This window comes from Oncorhynchus nerka, linkage group LG3 (assembly GCF_034236695.1).
Source record: "Oncorhynchus nerka isolate Pitt River linkage group LG3, Oner_Uvic_2.0, whole genome shotgun sequence".
NCBI lineage: Eukaryota > Metazoa > Chordata > Actinopteri > Salmoniformes > Salmonidae > Oncorhynchus > Oncorhynchus nerka.
Genome location: NC_088398.1, coordinates 23708340 through 23726556, shown reverse-complemented (window position 1 = coordinate 23726556; position 18217 = coordinate 23708340). Strand labels below are relative to the sequence as shown.

The following is an 18217-nucleotide window of genomic DNA, read 5'->3' as shown; positions in this document are numbered from 1 at the left end:
AGTGAAAACACGTTGTCTGGAGTGAGGAATCACGCTTCACTATCTGGCAGTCCGACAGACAAATCTGAGTGTGGCGGATGCCAGGAGAACACTACCTGCCCAAATGCATAGTGCCAACTGTAAGGTTTGGCGGAGGAGGAATAATGCTCTGGGGCTGGCATGGTTTGGGTGAGTCCCCTTAGTTTCAGTGGAGGGAAATCTTAATGCTACAGCATACAGTGACATTCTAGACGATTCTGTGCTTCCAACTTTGTGGCAACAGTTTGGGGGAGGCCCTTTCCTGTTTTAGCATGACAATGCCCCCGTGCACAAGGAATGAGCTGTTTGACAAGCAGGAGTCCACATACATTTGGCCATGTAGTGTATATACATACTTGCATACATTTTTAAGTTATTCAAGTATAAATTACCATAGATTACCTGCTAATTACCAAAATTACAGTAACTTTAGTAAATTACCGGTAGCTTTGCAACCATACTCCTGTACAATGCATTATGATGCCATTATAATGCATTGTAAGATTTGTCATATGCATGTATGACTAGGACTAGGCCACAGTATAGCCTAGCCTACTTTGGAAATCTAAACCTGTCACCGTTTCAGGTTAAGAACCACGAGAATGCAGAATACAATCTAGTCTACCAACTGAACTTCATTTCATTTTCCACCATTGCCTCAAATTAAATGAATCATAACAAACTGCTCGTAATGAAAATGGAAAGTGTACCCAGGTGCACTGAACCAGTTCAACCCTCCTGGAAAATATGGGAAGGATTGAATTGAAACTCCTAAAATCCCATTTGTAGTCACATTTATCCTTCACTAAGGAAACTCATATCTCTCCGTGGAACAGTCAGTGCACAAAGACGGGGGTTGTGACAGTGGGCCAACAACCTCTCATAACTGTCTGGAATGTAAAGTAATCAGGAGATCACATAAACATGTAAACTGCTGTCCAGAATGCATTGCAGCTACTACAGGCTCAGGTAGTCCCACGCAGCTACAGGGTCTTCGGTGTACATGTTTAGGGCTTTTCCACCATAGCTAACTTTACCCCAGGTTTTTCACATTTCATGCTTCATTTGATAGACGGGTAGGTTTTCAGTTACATTTACGCGACAGTCATGACTACTTACCGTCCTTCCTATTCTGTGTCGACCCGTTCCACCCATGGAAAAGATTAGAAAAGGTTTACTTTAAAGCATTATGTAACCTTTTCAATTGATCATGGCCAGGTTTCATACCCTACTATTTGACATATGATGACAAGCAAACAAATGTAGAAACATCGGGAAGTGCTATAACAGCCTGGGTGCCCATTCTGGTTGGGTCATAACACTAGCAAAAATGTACATTTTAGTGGAAAGGAATTTCCCTTTGCTGATGGAAGGATCTAGACCTGCATACAGGTCTCTACAACCTTTGACTAACTCATTTCAAGCTGTCTATTTATGTTGGTAGGAATGGCCACTATGAGTAGGAAGCCCGGTCAGCGTTACTGGATGACAGACTGGGAGACCAATAACAAGCTGCTCACGGACACGGCCGAGCACCAACGCCACCAATCACAGCAGACAAGGCAGGAGAGGCGGGCCCTGAGGCACCAGACAGCCTGTAAGGTACAGAGACTGAGAGACAGGGACTGATATGGATGCCTGATGCCAGGCAGCAGGCGATGCATTGACAGAGAGATGATCAACTCATGTTCACATCTATTCCCCATAATAACAAAGTAATACTGTGCGTGACCGTGGGCTCTTCTCCGTCTGTCTGACACGCTGGGATGAGAGTGACAGCTGAGACAGGCTGGGTGACAGGATCAATGAGGTCACTGAGCAGAAGGACAGACTGCAGTTCTGCGTACAGGCAATGGAGAGAGAGATCGAAGCTCTGACACAGGTCACTAATACTTCATATGGTAGAAAATGTGGGAGAACTATTTCATGTTCAACTCCCTTTACTTACAAAAACCATAATCAACACGTATACTGTCGTACGCATGTCTGTCAGTGTCCCTAATTTGTTAGCTTCAGGAACCTCTCAAATTGCTTTGGGAATCTGCATTCCACTATGCTATTTGTATGCATTGTTGTGTTGTCTGGTGCAGCAAAACTCTACCTAAATCCTACCCTTATTAAGTAAACTAATCGTAATCTAATTATGCCTGAGGGTGTTATTTTTGTTTTTTCTGGAAGTATGTGTTCTTGTTGACAATGAATTATAGCACACATGTTTAATCATCTAGAGGATCTACAGGGGCTTGCGAAGGTTATTCACCCACTTGGCATTTTTCCTATTTTGTTGCCTTACAACCTGGAATTAAAATTGATTTTTGGGCCGTTTGTATCATTTGATTTACACAACTTGCCTACCATTCTGAAGATGTGAAACAAACAAGAAATAAGACAAAAAAACAGAACTTGAGCGTGCATAACTATTCACCCCCCAAAGTCAATACTTTGTAGAGCCACCTTTTGCAGCAATTACAGCTGCAAGTCTCTTGGGGTATGTCTCTATAAGCTTGACACATCTAGCCACTGGGATTTTTGCCCATTCTTCAAGACAAAACTGCTCCAGCTCCTTCAAGTTGGATGGGTTCCGCTGTTGTACAGCAATCTTGAAGTCATACCACAGATTAGCAATTGGATTGAGGTCTGGGCTTTAACTAGGCCATTCCAAGACATGTAAATGTTTCCTCTTAAACCACTCAAGTGTTGCTTTAGCAGTATACTTAGGGTCATTGTCCTGCTGGAAGGTGAACCTCCGTCCCAGTCTCAAATCTCTGGAAGACTGAAACAGGTTTCCCTCAGGAATTTCCATGTATTTAGCACCATCCATCATTCCTTCAATTCTGACCAGTTTCCCAGTCCCCACAGCATGATGCTGCCACCATGCTTCACTGTGGAGATTTGGTTCTCAGGGTGATGAGAGGTGTTGGGTTTGCGCCAGACATAGTGTTTTCCTTGATGGCCAAAAAGCTCAATTTTAGTCTCATCTGACCAGAGTACCTTCTTCCATATGTTTGGGGAGTCTCCCACATGCCTCTCCCTCCCTCCCTCCCTCCCTCCCTCCCTCCCTCCCAGGTGGAAGAGGCAGAGCGGGCCCTGGAAGACATGGCCGTGCCCCTGGATTTGGTAGTGGAGTGTCTGACCCAGAGAGAGGGCCCGCAGGGGGAGTGAGCTGGTCAGTGACCCCCTGCAGGGCCATCTGAAGAGGGAGGCCCAGATGATGACACCACGCAGCAAGAGCTGCAGCAGCACATCAACAAGGCATTCGAGCAGGTCTGGTAAAGCCAAGATAGAGATTTAACTGCCGTAGGTCTTTGGTTCTGTCTCAGGATATGGTTTCATTGATCCATGGAACATAAAAGGCTTCTATCTAACACAGTTGTGTTGCTCTTAAAAAGAAAGGATAATGCGATGTGAAACCGAAACGGGTGGGTGATACTGACATTTGGAGGCCTGTGTGAGGTCTTAAATTTCATTTCTCCATTGCTTCATGAAGACGTATTGCAGCAAATTTGACAGGAAACGTTCAAATTCCACTGTGTTCTGTAGCCTGTGTGCTGATGTATGCCTATAATTAGTATTTAGAATACTATAATAGACATGAACTATCTTATGACGGTGTAAAAGGTCAGCCATTTTGGTCAGGGAGTTGGGCAGCCAGTGTTGTGATTCAAATATTGTGAAAGCAATCCGTTTGAAGATTATCTTCACAGTATTTTCATTAGCTAACTAGCCAGACAGTTTTATTATAATTATTCCAATCTTTTTACAAATTAACTGCCAATATTCCATACAAACAATGCAGTCAATCCACAGCCATACACTGGCTGAAATCAGTTGATGTCTAAAACAGAAAATGTCTAAAACACGTAGAAACTGTATTCATAATTATGTGACAATATTTTAGGTTGACAATTCTATTACACAATTTCTGATACATCACATGCCTTTCTTTTATTTTCCTGCATAAGTAAAAGCAGGAAAGTATCACCTATGCCTCTACTGCCATTCATTCCATTTGGATTTCTCCCTGTCCAAAATGGCTGCCATTATCATACCATTCTGGAACTGAGAGTTTGACATATCCCCTCTAGTAATTTAATAGAATCTCTACCGATGTATGCTTGTTTGTCTATAGTTCTATGGGGGGGATACATCTAACAGTGTAGCATCAATAAAGTTTATTTCATTTTAAGCTGTCTCAAGGAAGCCCACCAACAGCTGACCTTTGACCTAACCAACAGGAGCGAAGTCCTGGATGTGAACCAATTGTGCCTGTCACTTACAGACAGGTCACCTGACATATCCTTCAAGCCTGACCCCACGTACCCACTAGGTAAGGACGGAACAGAGTAGTGCCTTGTCAACATGTGTAGAATAAAGGAGACGATAATGAGATGATCATGAGTGAAAATATACTGTATAGTTCTAGCATATTTCTAGGAATTTTGTTTTTCCATAATTATCATAACTAAATAATTTGATTCCGTGTTCAGATAGCAGAACACTCAAAGAAAGCAGAACACTCAATGTCAGGCAAATTCTCAGCCTTTACCCAAATCTAGATGTATGGTCAGTTGTACCACTAAACCTCTTCTGATCCTCTCAACCTAAAACATTTTCTAATTTATAACACAGTTCTTAGAGTGTACAGTACTTACCGATGTATAACTGTGGCTGATTTATGTCCTGTACCCTGCAGTGCCTCCACACACCAGGAGTCGGTGCAGTTCACCCACTACAACATGACCCAAGCTGAGGAGGCGATGCAGGCTTCCCTACAGCTGAGGGAGACCATGACCTATACAATGATACAGGTAGCAGAGGACTGATCTAGGATCGGTTTACCCAAACTACCGCCCCAAACTAACATTAACCATTAGAGGTTAAAAACATTTTTTTTAAATAAACACAAGACTGAGCTTAGATCAGTGTCTAATGGCAACTTCATCCTACTCCTACAAAATAATGTGTGGGTGGGACTGTCTGTGTATTGGGGGAGGAGGAGAGGGATACATGTTATTAATAGCATAGGAAGGCCTGGTCGGGGAATGGAAACTCCATGAAGAGAGTATGTGTGAATGTACAGTCAGAGACCGTTTTATGCAGTATGGAAATTGGTTCCATTAGGCGTATAGGGCAACTCCCATAACAAACTAACAAAAAAATGGGTGGTTTGGTATTTCTAAGTGTTTTTGGACAGCAATTTAATAATATGCTTGCTGCCCATTTCAAACTGTATACGTGCCTGAGGCTGGTCTAGCCAGAGTGGATACAAATCCCAGCCCATACCCTATTCTGCATCTCCCTCCTTCTCTGTCTCCCCTCTCATTTCATGCTATCCCCGTTTGAATAAAAAGAAAATACTTGAAAAATAAATATATATAACACTGAACAAAAATATAAACGCAACATGCAACAATTTCACAGATTTGACTGAGTTACAGTTCTTATGAGGAAATCAGTCAACTTAAATCAATTCATTAGGCTCTAATCTATGGATTTCACATGACTGGGAATAAGGTCTGGATTAGAAAACCAGTCAGTATCTGGTGTGACCACCATTTGCCCCATGCAGTGTGACATCTCCTTTGCATAGAGTTGATCAGGCTGTTGATTGTGGAATGTTGTCCCACTCCTCTTCAATGGCTTTTCGAAGTTGCTATATATTAGTGGGAACTGGAACACGCTGTCGTGCAGTACATGTCGATCCAGAATATCCCAAACATGCTAAATGTCTGGTGAGAATACAGCCCTTGGAAGAACTGGGACATTTTCAGCTTCCAGCAATTGTGTACAGATCCTTGCGATATGGGGCTGTGCATTATCATGCTAAAACAGGAGGTGATGGCGTCGGATGAAAGGAACGACAATAGGCCTTAGGATCTTGTCACGGTATCTTGCCATCGATAAAATGCAGTTGTGTTCGTTGTCCTTAGCTTATGCCTGCTCATACATAACCCCACCTCCACAATGTTGACATCAGCAAACCATACGCTCTGTCTGCCATCTGCCTGGTACAGTGAAGAGCACACTTCTCCATCGTGCCAGTGGCCATAGAAGGTAAGCATTTTCCCACTGAACTCGGTTACACCACCGAACTGCAGGCAGGTCAAGACCCTGGTGAGGGCGAGGAGCATGCAGATGAGCTTCCCTGAGACGGTCTCTGACAGTTTGTGCAGAAATTCTTCTGTTGTGCAAACCCACAGTCTCATCAGCTGTCTGGGTGGCTGGTCGCAGACCATCCCTCAGGTGAAGAAGAAGATGGATGTAGAGGTCCTGGGCTGGCGTTGTTACATGTCGTGGAAACGTGTTGCGCTCTACAGTTATGAGGCCGGGTTGGACATACTGCCAAATTCTCTCAAATGACGTTGGCCTCCAATAGAGAAATTACGTTGGCTTATGGTAGAGAAATTAATATTCAAAATTCAAAAGGCACTCACACATCTGAGCAATCTTTTTTGCAGGTGCCTGGTAACAGTTGAACAAGATGAAGGAAAAAAACGCACACTGCTCTTGATAGTTTCACTGATCTTTAATGTATTATGTATCATCCTCACAGTCTTCTTCAGAGCTTTTGTGAGTTAAAAAATGTTTTGCACACTTATGTAGACCTAGTCCCACCCATATCCGTTCCACACATCGAAAGGGGTTGGAGGCGCAGGAAAAACAAATAAGTATTACCAAATATAACAATATGCATGTAATAGATATTCAAATAAAGTGTGTAAAGACCCGCTAAAGCTGAAGAACACTCCGTAATGTTCACAACCACATATACTTTGAACTCGCGAAAAGTGGGAGATGAGGTCAAGAAACACTGGCATGTTTTATCATTGGACCCAGCTTTGCCGGCTGAATTGAAAAATTCACCACTTATTGTGTATAGGAGAGGTCGCAATTTATGCGATAAATTGCTTCATACCAACTGCCAGCCACAAAAGAAAATCACCCAGGCTCTTTTATGCCCTCTTCCAAATGGTAGCTATAAATGCAGAGGATGCGCACAGTGCAACAATATGATGAAGTGTGAATATTTCTGCCACCCACATACAGGAAAACGGTTCCAAATAAATGACATTGTGTTCCACCACCCATTTATCTACATTATTACATGTCCATTAGGGCTCTGTTATGTAAGTAAAACCTCTCGTTCTCTCAAACAGAGAATCAGTGAACATAAAAGTTCAATCAGGAGAAACGACAGGGATTATCCAGTCGCAGTATATTTTAATGGCCTACATTTCTACCTTTTAGATTTCGTGTCATAGAGGAAGTTAAGATATCAGACAGGGGAGGAGACATTAATAATACACTGGTAATGTTTGGGGATTTTCACCCTGCAGACATTATTTCCGTAAATGCCTATGTACGTTATGTTGTGAATTTGAACATGAGTTATGCTCCTATTTAAGATTACTCTGATGTTTTTCGTACGATGTACCCAATGATTAATGAAAACTTGCTCGGTAGGTCTATGTCCTCATTGTGGTTTTATATATGTGTTTAATACGTCTTATTTACACACTTTATTCAAATATTTATGAAATGCATATTGTTATATTTGGTAATACTTATTTGTTTTTCCTGCGCCTCCAACCCCTTTCGATGCGTGGAACGGATGTTGTTGGGGCTAGGTCTACATAAGGGCGCACATTTTTTTTTAACTCCCAAAAGCTCTGACGAAGCTTATTATGGGGAAATTAATATTACATTCTCTAGCAACAGCTCTGGTGGACATTCCTGCAGTCAGCATCCCAGTTGCACACTCCCTCAACTTGAGACATCTGTGGCAGTGTGTTGTGTAACAATACAATTGCTCAGATAAAGAGATTGTGTTCAAAAACTAAAATGGGGTTTAAAATGATTGGCACCTCTGCTTTCAAAACCATAGCACCCTTCCCCTGTGAGGATAACGACGCTGAACCTTTTTCTAAAATGTTTTATGAGATTGGAGAACCCATTGTGAGGGATCTTAGACCATTCCTCTATAAAGAATTTTTCCAGATCCTTGATATCCTTCGTCTGCTCTGATGGACTGCCCTCTTCAAATCAAACCACAGGTTTTCAATGGGGTTCAAGTCTAATTGCTCCTGTAACCCGTTCTGGATAAGACCGTCTGCTAAATGACTAATGTAAATAGACTGAGATGGCAATTGCAAAATGTTGATTTTTGTGGTCAATTAATCATTTCTTTGTGGATTTTGATTAGTGCTTGGGGTTATTGTCTTGCTGGAAGATCCACTTCTGGCAGAGGCAAAAAGGTTTTGGGTTAAAATGTCCTGGTACTTACTACTTGGTAAAAGTGCATGATGCCATCGACCTTAACAAGGGAAACCAGGACCAGTGGAAGCAAAATAGCCCCATAACATCAAAGATCCACCATCATATTTTACATTAGTATTCAGACCCTTTGTTATGAGACTCAAAATTAAGCTCAGGTGCATCCTGTTTCCATTCATCATCATTGAGATGTTTCTACAACGTGATTGGAGTCCACCTGTGGTAAATTCCATTGATTGGACAGGATTTGGAAAGGCACACTCTTCTGTATACACTACCATTCAAAAGTTTGGGGTCACTAAGAAATGTCCTTGTTTTTTAAAGAAAAGCAAGTTTTTTGCCCATTAAAATAACATCTAATTGATCAGAAAAACAGTGTAGACATTGTTAATGTTGTAAATGACTATTGTAGCTGGAAATGGTTGATTTGTTTGTATTTTATTGAATATCTACATAGGCGTACAGAGGCCCATTATCAGCAACCATTACTACTGTGTTTCAATGGCACCTTATGTTAGCTAATCCACGTTTATCATTTTAATAGGCTTTTGATTAATTAGAAAACCCTTTTGCAATTATGTTAGCACAGCTGAAACTGTTGTCCTGATTAAAGAAGCAATAAAACTGTCCTTTAGACTAGTTGAGTATCTGGGGCATCAGCATTTGTGGGTTCAATTACAGGCTCAAAATAACGAGAAAATCGTCCGTCTATTCTTGTTCAGTGAAATGAAGGCTATTCCATGCGAGAAATTGCCAAGAAACTGAAGATCTTGTACAACGCTGTGTACTAACTACTCCCTTCACAGAACAGTGCAAACTGGTTCTAACCAGAATAGAAAGAGGAGTGGGAGGCCCCGGTGCACAACTGAGCAAGAGGACAAGTACATTAGTGTTTAGTTTGAGAAAGACGCCTCACAAGTCTTCAACTGGCAGCTTCATTAAATAGTACCTGCAAAACACCAGTCTCAATGTCAACAGTGAATATGCTACTCCGGGATGCTCCGGGATGCTGGCCTTCTAGGCAGAGTTGCAAAGAAAAAGCCATCAGACTGGCCAATAAAATAAAAGATTAAGATGGGCAAAAGAACACAAACACTGGACAGCGGAAGTGTCACGATCGTTATAATGAGTGGACCAAGATTCAGCGTGGTATGGTTCCATCCTCTTTTTTTTGAAGTGAAACTCAAAGAAAACAATAAATCGCAAAACGAAACGTGAAGCTACAATAGTGCTCACAGGCAACTATTGATGGTTAAGATCCCACAAAGCACAATGGGGAAATGGCTGCCTAAATATGATCCCCAATCAGAGACAACGATAAACACCTGCCTCTGATTGAGAACCATACCAGGCCAACATAGAAATATAATCACCTAGATGACCCACCCTAGTCACACCCCGACCTAACCAACATAGAGAATAAAAAGCTCTTTCTGGTCAGGGCGTGACAGTACCCCACAGATCATCCAGTACAGGTGGCACCGGGCTGGTGACACGCACCTCAGTGCGAATGCGGAGAAGAGGCACAGGACGTACTGGACTGTGTGGAGGCCTGATGCGTGGGACTGGTACAGGTGGCACCGGGCTGGTGACACGCACCTCAGGGCAAGTGCGGGGAGGAGGCACAGGACGTACTGGACTGTGGAGACGCACTGGAGGTCTGGAGCGTAGAGATGGCACAACGCGTCCTGGACAAATGACCACCTTCACACGGCAAGTGCGGGAAGCTGGCACAGGACGCACTGGGCTGTGAAGGCGCACTGGGGATACAGTGCGTAGAGCCAGTGCAGGATATCCTGGACCGAAGAGGCTCACTGGAGACCAGGCGCGCTGAGCCGGCACAACCCGTCCTGGACAGATACCCACTTTAGCACTACAAGTGCGAGGAGTTGGCACAGAACGCACCGGGCTGTGAATGCAAACTGGGGAGACAGTGCGTATCACCGCAAAACATGGTGCCTGGTCACACGCTCCCCACGGTGAGTATGGGGATTTGGCTCTGGTTCAAACATGGCTGTGCCAACCACCCCGTGTGCCCCTCCCAAATAAATTTTTTGAGGCTGCCTCTCGGGCTTCCGTCGTAGCCGCGAACCCTGGTGTCGTCATTGTTGTTCCCTTGCTGCCTCCATCTGCTCCCATGGAAGGCGATCCTTTCCGGCCAGGATCTCCTCCCACGTCCAGGATCCCTTACCGTCCAAGATATCCTCCCATGTCCAGGATGTCTGCTCCTCCTGGCCACGCTGCTTGGTCCGTTTGTGGTGGGATCTTCTGTCACGATTGTTATAATGAGTGGACCAAGATGCAGCGTGGTATGGTTCCATCCTCTTTATTTTGAAGTGAAACTCAAAGAAAACAATAAATCACGAAACGTGAAGCTACAATAGTGCTCACAGGCAACTACGCATAGTCAAGATCCCACAAAGTACAAAGGGGAATGGCTGCCTAAATATGATCCCCAATCAGAGACAACAATAAACAGCTGCTTCTGATTGGGAACCATACCAGGCCAACATAGAAATATAATCACCTAGATGACCCACCCTAGTCACAACCCGACCTAACCAACATAGAGAATAAAAAGCTCTCTATGTTCAGGGAATGTCAGGAAGACTGGAAAAAAGTGTTATGTACAGACTAATCTAAGTTTGAGGTGTTCGGATCACAAAGAAGAACGTTTGTGAGAAGCAGAAAAAATGAAAAGATGCTGGAGGAGTGTTTTACGCAATCTGTCAAGCATGATAGAGGGAATGTGATGGTCTGGGGGTGCTTTGTTGGTGGTAAAGTGGTAGATTTGTACAGGGTAAAAGGGATCTGGAAGAAGAAGGTTATCACTCCATTTTGCAATGCCATGCCATATCCTGTGGACAGCGCTTAATTGGAGCCTGTTTCCTCCTACAACAGGACAATGACCCAAAGCACAGCTCCAAACTATGCAATAACTATTTAGGGAAGAAGCTGTCAGCTGGTATTCTGTTTATAATGGAGTGGCCAGCACAGTCACTGGATCTCAACCCTATTGAGCTGTTGTGGGAGCAGTTGAACATATGGTACGCACTGTAAGAAGTGCCCATCCAGCCAATCCAACTTGTTCGAGGTTCTTCAGGAAGCATGGGGTGAAATCTCGAGATCACCTCAACAAATTGACAATTAGAATGCCAAAGGTCTGCAAGGCTGCAATTGCTGCAAATGGAGGATTTTTTTAATGAAAGCAAAGTTTGAAGGACCCAATTATTATTTCAATTAAAAATCATTATTTATAACCTTGTCAATATCTTGACTATATTTCCTATTAATTTTGCAACTAATTTCATGTATGCTTTTATGGAAAACAAGGACATTTCTAAGTGAACCCAAACTTTTGAACTGTAGATATATACACTGCTCAAAAAAATAAAGGGAACACTAAAATAACACATCCTAGATCTGAATGTATGAAATATTCTTATTAAATACTTTTTTCTTTACATAGTTGAATGTGCTGACAACAAAATCACACAAAAATTATCAATGGAAATCAAATTTATCAACCCATGGAGGTCTGGATTTGGAGTCACACTCAAAATTAAAGTGGAAAACCACACTACAGGCTGATCCAACTTTGATGTAATGTCCTTAAAACAAGTGAAAATGAGGCTCAGTAGTGTGTGTGGCCTCCACGTGCCTGTATGACCTCCCTACAACGCCTGGGCATGCTCCTGATGAGGTGGCGGATGGTCTCCTGAGGGATCACATTCCAGACCTGGACTAAAGCATCCGCCAACTCCTGGACAGTCTGTTGGTGGATGGAGCGAGACATGGATGTCCCGAGACATGGATGTCCCAGATGTGCTCAATTGGATTCAGGTCTGGGGAACGGGTGGGCCAGTCCATAGCATCTCCAGACTCCGTCACGTCTGTCACATGTGCTCAGTGTGAACCTGCTTTCATCTGTGAAGAGCACAGGGAGCCAGTGGCGAATTTGCCAATCTTGGTGTTCTCTGGCAAATGCCAAACGTCCTGCACGGTGTTGGGCTGTAAGCACAACCCCTACCTGTGGACGTCGGGCCCTCATACCACCCTCATGGAGTCTGTTTCTGACCGTTTGAGCAGACACATGCACATTTGTGGCCTGCTGGAGGTCATTTTGCAGGGCTCTGACAGTGCTCCTCCTGCTCCTCCTTGCACAAAGGCGGAGGTAGCGGTCCTGCTGCTGGGTTGTTGCCCTCCTACGGCCTCCTCCACGTCTCCTGATGTACTGGCCTGTCTCCTGGGAGCGCCTCCATGCTCTGGACACTACGCTGACAGACACAGCAAACCTTCTTGCCACAGCTCGCATTGATGTGCCATCCTGGATGAGCTGCACTCCCTGAGCCACTTGTGTGGGTTGTAGACTCCATCTCATGCTACCACTAGAGTGAAAGCACCGCCAGCATTCAAAAGTGACCAAAACATCAGCCAGGAAGCATAGGAACTGAGAAGTGGTCTGTGGTCACCACCTGCAGAACCACTCCTTTATTGGGGGTGTCTTGTTAATTGCCTATAATTTCCACCTGTTGTCTATTCCATTTGCACAACAGCATGTGAAATTTATTGTCAATCAGTGTTGCTTCCTAAGTGGACAGTTAGATTTCACAGAAGTGTGATTGACTTGGAGTTACATTGTGTTGTTTAAGTGTTCCCTTTATTTTTTTGAGCAGTGTATATATATAGTGTAGTGTATATAATATATATATATATATATATATATATTTGGTCCCACAGATGACAGTGCATGTCAGAGCAAAAACCAAGCCATGAGGTCGAAGGAATTGTCCGTAGAGCGCCAAGACAGGTTCGTGTCGAGGCACAGATCTGGGGAAGATTTCAGCAGCATTGAAGGTCCCCAAGAACACAGTGGCCTCCATTAATCTTAAATGGAAGAAGTTTGGAACCCCCAAGAGTCATCCTAAAGCTGATCGCCCCTGGCCTAACTGAGCAATCGGGAGAGAAGGCCTTGGTCACGGAGGTGACCAAGAACCCAATGTTCACTCTGACAAACCTCCAGTGTTCCTCTGTGGAGATGGGAGAACCTTCCAGAAGGATAACCATCTCTGCAGCACTCCACCAATCAGGCCTTTATGGTATGTTGGCCAGATGGAAGCCACTCCTCAGTAAAAGGCACATGACAGCCTGCTTGGAGTTTGCCAAAAGGCACCTAAATACTCTCAGACCATGAGCAACAAGCTTCTCTGGTGTGGTGAAACCAAGATTGAACTCTTTGGCCTGAATGCCAAGTGTCACGTCTGGAGGAAACCTGGCACCATCCCCACGGTGATGGATGGTGGTGGCAGCATCATGCTATGGGGATGTTTTTCAGTGGCAGGGACTGGGAGAATAGTCAGGATTGAGGGAAAGATGAACAGAGTAAAGTAAAAAGAGAGATCCTTAATGAAAACCTACTCTAGAGCTCTCAGGACCTTAGACTGGGGCGACAGTTCACCTTCCAACAGGACAACGACCCTAAGCACACAGCCAATACAATGCAAGAGGGGCTTCAGGATAAGTCTCTGAATGTCCTTGAGTGGCCAGATCCCGGACTTGAACTCGAAATAACATCTCTGGAGAGACCTGAAAATAGCTGTGCATTGACACTCCCCATCCAACCTGACAGAGCTTGAGAGGATTTTCAGAGAAGAATGGGAGAAACTCCCCGAATACAGGTGTGCCAAGCTTGTAGCATCATACCCAAGAAGACTCGAGGCTGTAATTGCTATTGAAATTACAGTTTTATTTTATTTTTTAATACATTTGCTAAGATTTCTAAAAACCTGTTTTTGCTTTGTCATTATGGGGTATTGCGTGTACAGTAGACATATTTTTTTTTTGGTATCCATTTTAGGATAAGGCTGTAACGTAACAAAATGTGGAAAAAGTCAAGGAGTCTGAATGCTTTGCAAATGCACTGTATGCTTCTGTATATCGTGTGCGTGCCCAAAGAGCTCTATTTTCATGTCATCTGACCATAGCACCGGTTCCAAGGGCGTTCATCAAACTCCAGGCGGTGCTATGGTCAAATATTATATACGCCATAGCTCAGTATTTGTATAATTTATTTTAAACAGCCTTTTTTGCTAATATTTATCAAGAATAACCCCACACGGGTAAGGGGCTCTGTTGCGACCTGCAGTGTGTGTGACGTTTGGTGTGGCGTTATTTAAAAAAAAAATTTAAACGCCACTTTAAATGTGTACATGACACTGCAACAAAATGTCCCCATGGGGACAATAAAGTCAGTAAGTAAGTAAGGATGCCAATAATTATGGACATGAATGTATTGCAAAGACACCAGTAAGTGTACTTCAGTAACTGTTGTTTTTGAATACTGGTGTAGGGGATTGTTTAAGCTGAGGACATATGGGTTTATTTTAAAGGCATGCGTTAGCACTTGTTTACTTGGCTCAGGCCGAAGCGGTGTAAACTGTATCCGAAGACTATCATCCTGATCGATATACAGTACAGAAGCATTCAACAGGAACGGGAGTCTGATCTATAAATGCTGTATATCATCTTTACGAGGGGATTGTAAATGTGTGCCGGAGGGTTGTTGGTATTCTCCATCACACAGTCGGAAGAGGACATTGTCACCCCCTTTGAGAACATCATAAGCATGTTTTTGGGATAAGCTTTAAGGACTTGTTACTTTTTAAAAAAAACTGCCATGATTGGCTATTTTCATGAACTGAAGTGTATCTGACATAGTATAGCAACATCATCCTCTCCCAGAGTGTCTCAGAGTAGGACTGCTAATCTACTGTAGGATCAGGTCCATATAATCTTATTCATTTGGATCTAAAAGGCAGGACTGATCCTATATCAGCACACCTACTCTGAGACTTTCTGAATACGGGCCCCATATTCGTTATAGCTGCGCCATAAGACTCTTATTCATATCTCTCTCCTCTGTGTGGTGTCTGATGCCCCCATCTCTTATGTCCCTTCAGAGCCAGAATGACATGGAGGGGCAGCGGATCACCACTGGGTTCAACCAGCGCATGAGGGCCCACCAGCTCCAGCGGGCCTGCAGTCATCTACACTGGCAGCACACAGCTATGAGTACAGAGTCCTGTTCATTAGGGCGCACAATGGAAAATGTAGTTCAATGCAAAATTCTGCTTTGACTAAATATTGATATTGAGGACAGACGTAGATAGAGGCCTGGGGAAGACCATGTATCCAGAGCTAAGCCTTAGAAATGCTCTTGTTAAGCATTAATGACATGCATAGCTCTTCCACCGGGCCCTTCTCATGCTATACATCCACTAAACCCATTAGACCTCCCTCCCCCCGTCTGACCTAAAGCTGCTCTCCCCACCCTTCAACTGATCTCTCTTCTAATCAGTGCAGCACAGCCATTTTCCTTTGTTCGCGCTCCGCCGGGCTCCATCCATCTCCATAGACATGAATACCTATAGTCCTGGTAAGGAAGTCCACTCCGGGGGCAATAACAATAGCAGTGTCTGGAATGCACAGGGAGAGATTAGATAAGACAGGGGTCAATGCAGGGAAGTCAGATCACCTAGGTTTCTCATGAATGTGTTCTGGATCAGTAACGTCATATATACAGTAGATCTGAACAAGAAGTGGAATTTATGAATCAGCTATTGTGTGAGAGCTAGAAGCTAGGACAAGAACCGTAGAGAGCATAGATGGTGATAAGATAGTATTGACTAGAGTAGAGCTTCGAAAGCAAAGAGGACAATTCTAGATGGCCCTTCTTAGCTGCGGGAGGTTTCTCCGGCTTCTCAGTGCTGACTCTGTGCTCTGTTGGTTCTGTCTGTCCCACCAGACCAGAGAGAAGATCACAGAGCTGTTGAGGGGCATCCATCGTCTGGAGCAGAAGCTGCTGGCTACAGTGTGCCCCCTGAAGCTGGTACATACCAGGCTGAAGAATAGGAACTCGAGGACCGGAGTGGACCTCTGCAGAGACCAGGTAGAACCATAATAATAGAATTACTGGAATGGGGGAAAAGCCCCTCAATCCAGGCCAATTTGACAGTACACTCACTATGACCACTGGTCCACACGTCAAGGGAAATTGACTTGAATGGTAGTGTCTATTTTACTCATTCTATTTCTATGGTTGATTCTAACTTGTAAAGCAAGAATGGGTATTCTTTGGTCCTGGAGGTTCAGACATTTGTTCTATGAAAGCCTGCACAGAGGACCTGAGTTGTTGTAAAGGTTGATTTTGTCATGAAAAAGGAGCTGTGTCTCTGTTTGTCATATTATACTGAACATAAATTGAAACACAATATGTAAAGTGTTGGTCCCATGTTTCATGAGCTGAAATAAAAGTTGCCATAACTTTTCCATATGCTAAAAAATCTATTTCTCTCAAATTGTGGGCACAAATTGGTTTACATCCCCATTAGTGACCATTTCTCCTTTGACAAGTTCATCCATCCACCTGACAGGTGTGGCATATCAAGAAGCCAGTTAAACAGCATGATAATTACACAGGTGCACCTTGTGCTGGGGACAATAAAAGGCCACTCTAAAATGGGTAGTTTTGTCACACAACACAATGGCACAGATGTCTCAAGTTTTGAGGGAGTATGCAATTGGCATGCTGACTGCAGGAATATCCACCAGAGCTGTTGCAATATAAAATTGTTTGGCCTCACAACCGCAGACCACATGTAAGCTCCACATCCAGCTTCTTCACCTGCGGGATCGTCTGAGACCAGCCAATGTCTCTTTTAAAAAATGATTTCACCTTTATTTAACCAGGTAGGCCAGTTGAGAACAAGTTGTCATTTACAACTGCGACCTGGCCAAGATAAAGCAAAGCAGTGCGACACAAACAACAACACAGAGTTACACATGGAATAAACAAACGTACAGTCAATAACACAATAGGAAAAAATCTATATACAGTGTGTGTGCAGATGAGGTAAGATTAGAGAGGTAAGGCAATAAATAGGCCGTAGTGGCAAAATAATTACAATTTAGCAATTAAACACTGGAGTAAAGTGTTAAAAAATATATTATTATTTGACCATGCTGGTCATTTATGAACATTTGAATATCTTGGCCATGTTCTGTTATAATCTCCACCCGGCACAGCCAGAAGAGGACTGGCCACCCCTCATAGCCTGGTTCCTCTCTAGGTTTCTTCCTAGGTTTTGGCCTTTCAAGGGAGTTTTTCCTAGCCACCGTGCTTCTACACCTGCATTGCTTGCTGTTTGGGGTTTTAGGTTGGGTTTCTGTACAGCACTTTGAGACATCAGCTGATGAACGAAGGGCTATATAAATACATTTGATTTGATTTTGTGGGGGAAAACTCATTCTAGATAGGCCTGGCTTACCAGTGGCTGTGACCCTGCTCTGTCATGTGAAATCCTTAAATTAATGAATGTATCTGATTTTATTTTTGTTCAGTATATAATGTGTGTCCATACCTGGACTCTGTGATCTTTGTAGGTGCATTCTGGACTGGTGGAAGAGGCTAAGCAGTTGGGAGCCACCATAGGAGTGTTACAGCAGAATCTAGCCAAGTCTATGTGAGTGTTTGTGTTATTGAGTTGCTATGAACGTGAGCACATATATCCGCCCTGTATGACTCTTTCACATCATATTGAACATATGATGTGTTCACTTTCATAGCACATTGGCCTTTAATGTAAGGACACCATTTAACCCTGTGTTGCTGTTCTGTGACACTGTGTACCAGGCACTCTCTGCAGTCCCTAGAGGAGCAACAGGCCTGTATGGGAGACGACCTGTCCAGGAAGCAGGGGGGCCCTGGAGCTGGAGCAGCGCAGCGACTTCATCCGCCAGCACCTGGAGACCCTGTCTGAGGCTGAGACAGCCGTCCCCATGCCCCGGCTTGACCAGAGAGATGTACTGATGAGGTGGACACACACATGAACTCACACACGCACACTTTTATTCATGGCCACAAATC

At 43.7% G+C, this 18217-nt stretch overlaps 1 pseudogene; it reads left to right on the top strand.

Annotated features, from left to right (window-relative positions):
- Positions 1 to 1464: 1464 nt before the first annotated feature.
- Positions 1465 to 18180, top strand: LOC115114214 (tektin-2-like; annotated as a pseudogene).
- Positions 18181 to 18217: the final 37 nt, after the last annotated feature.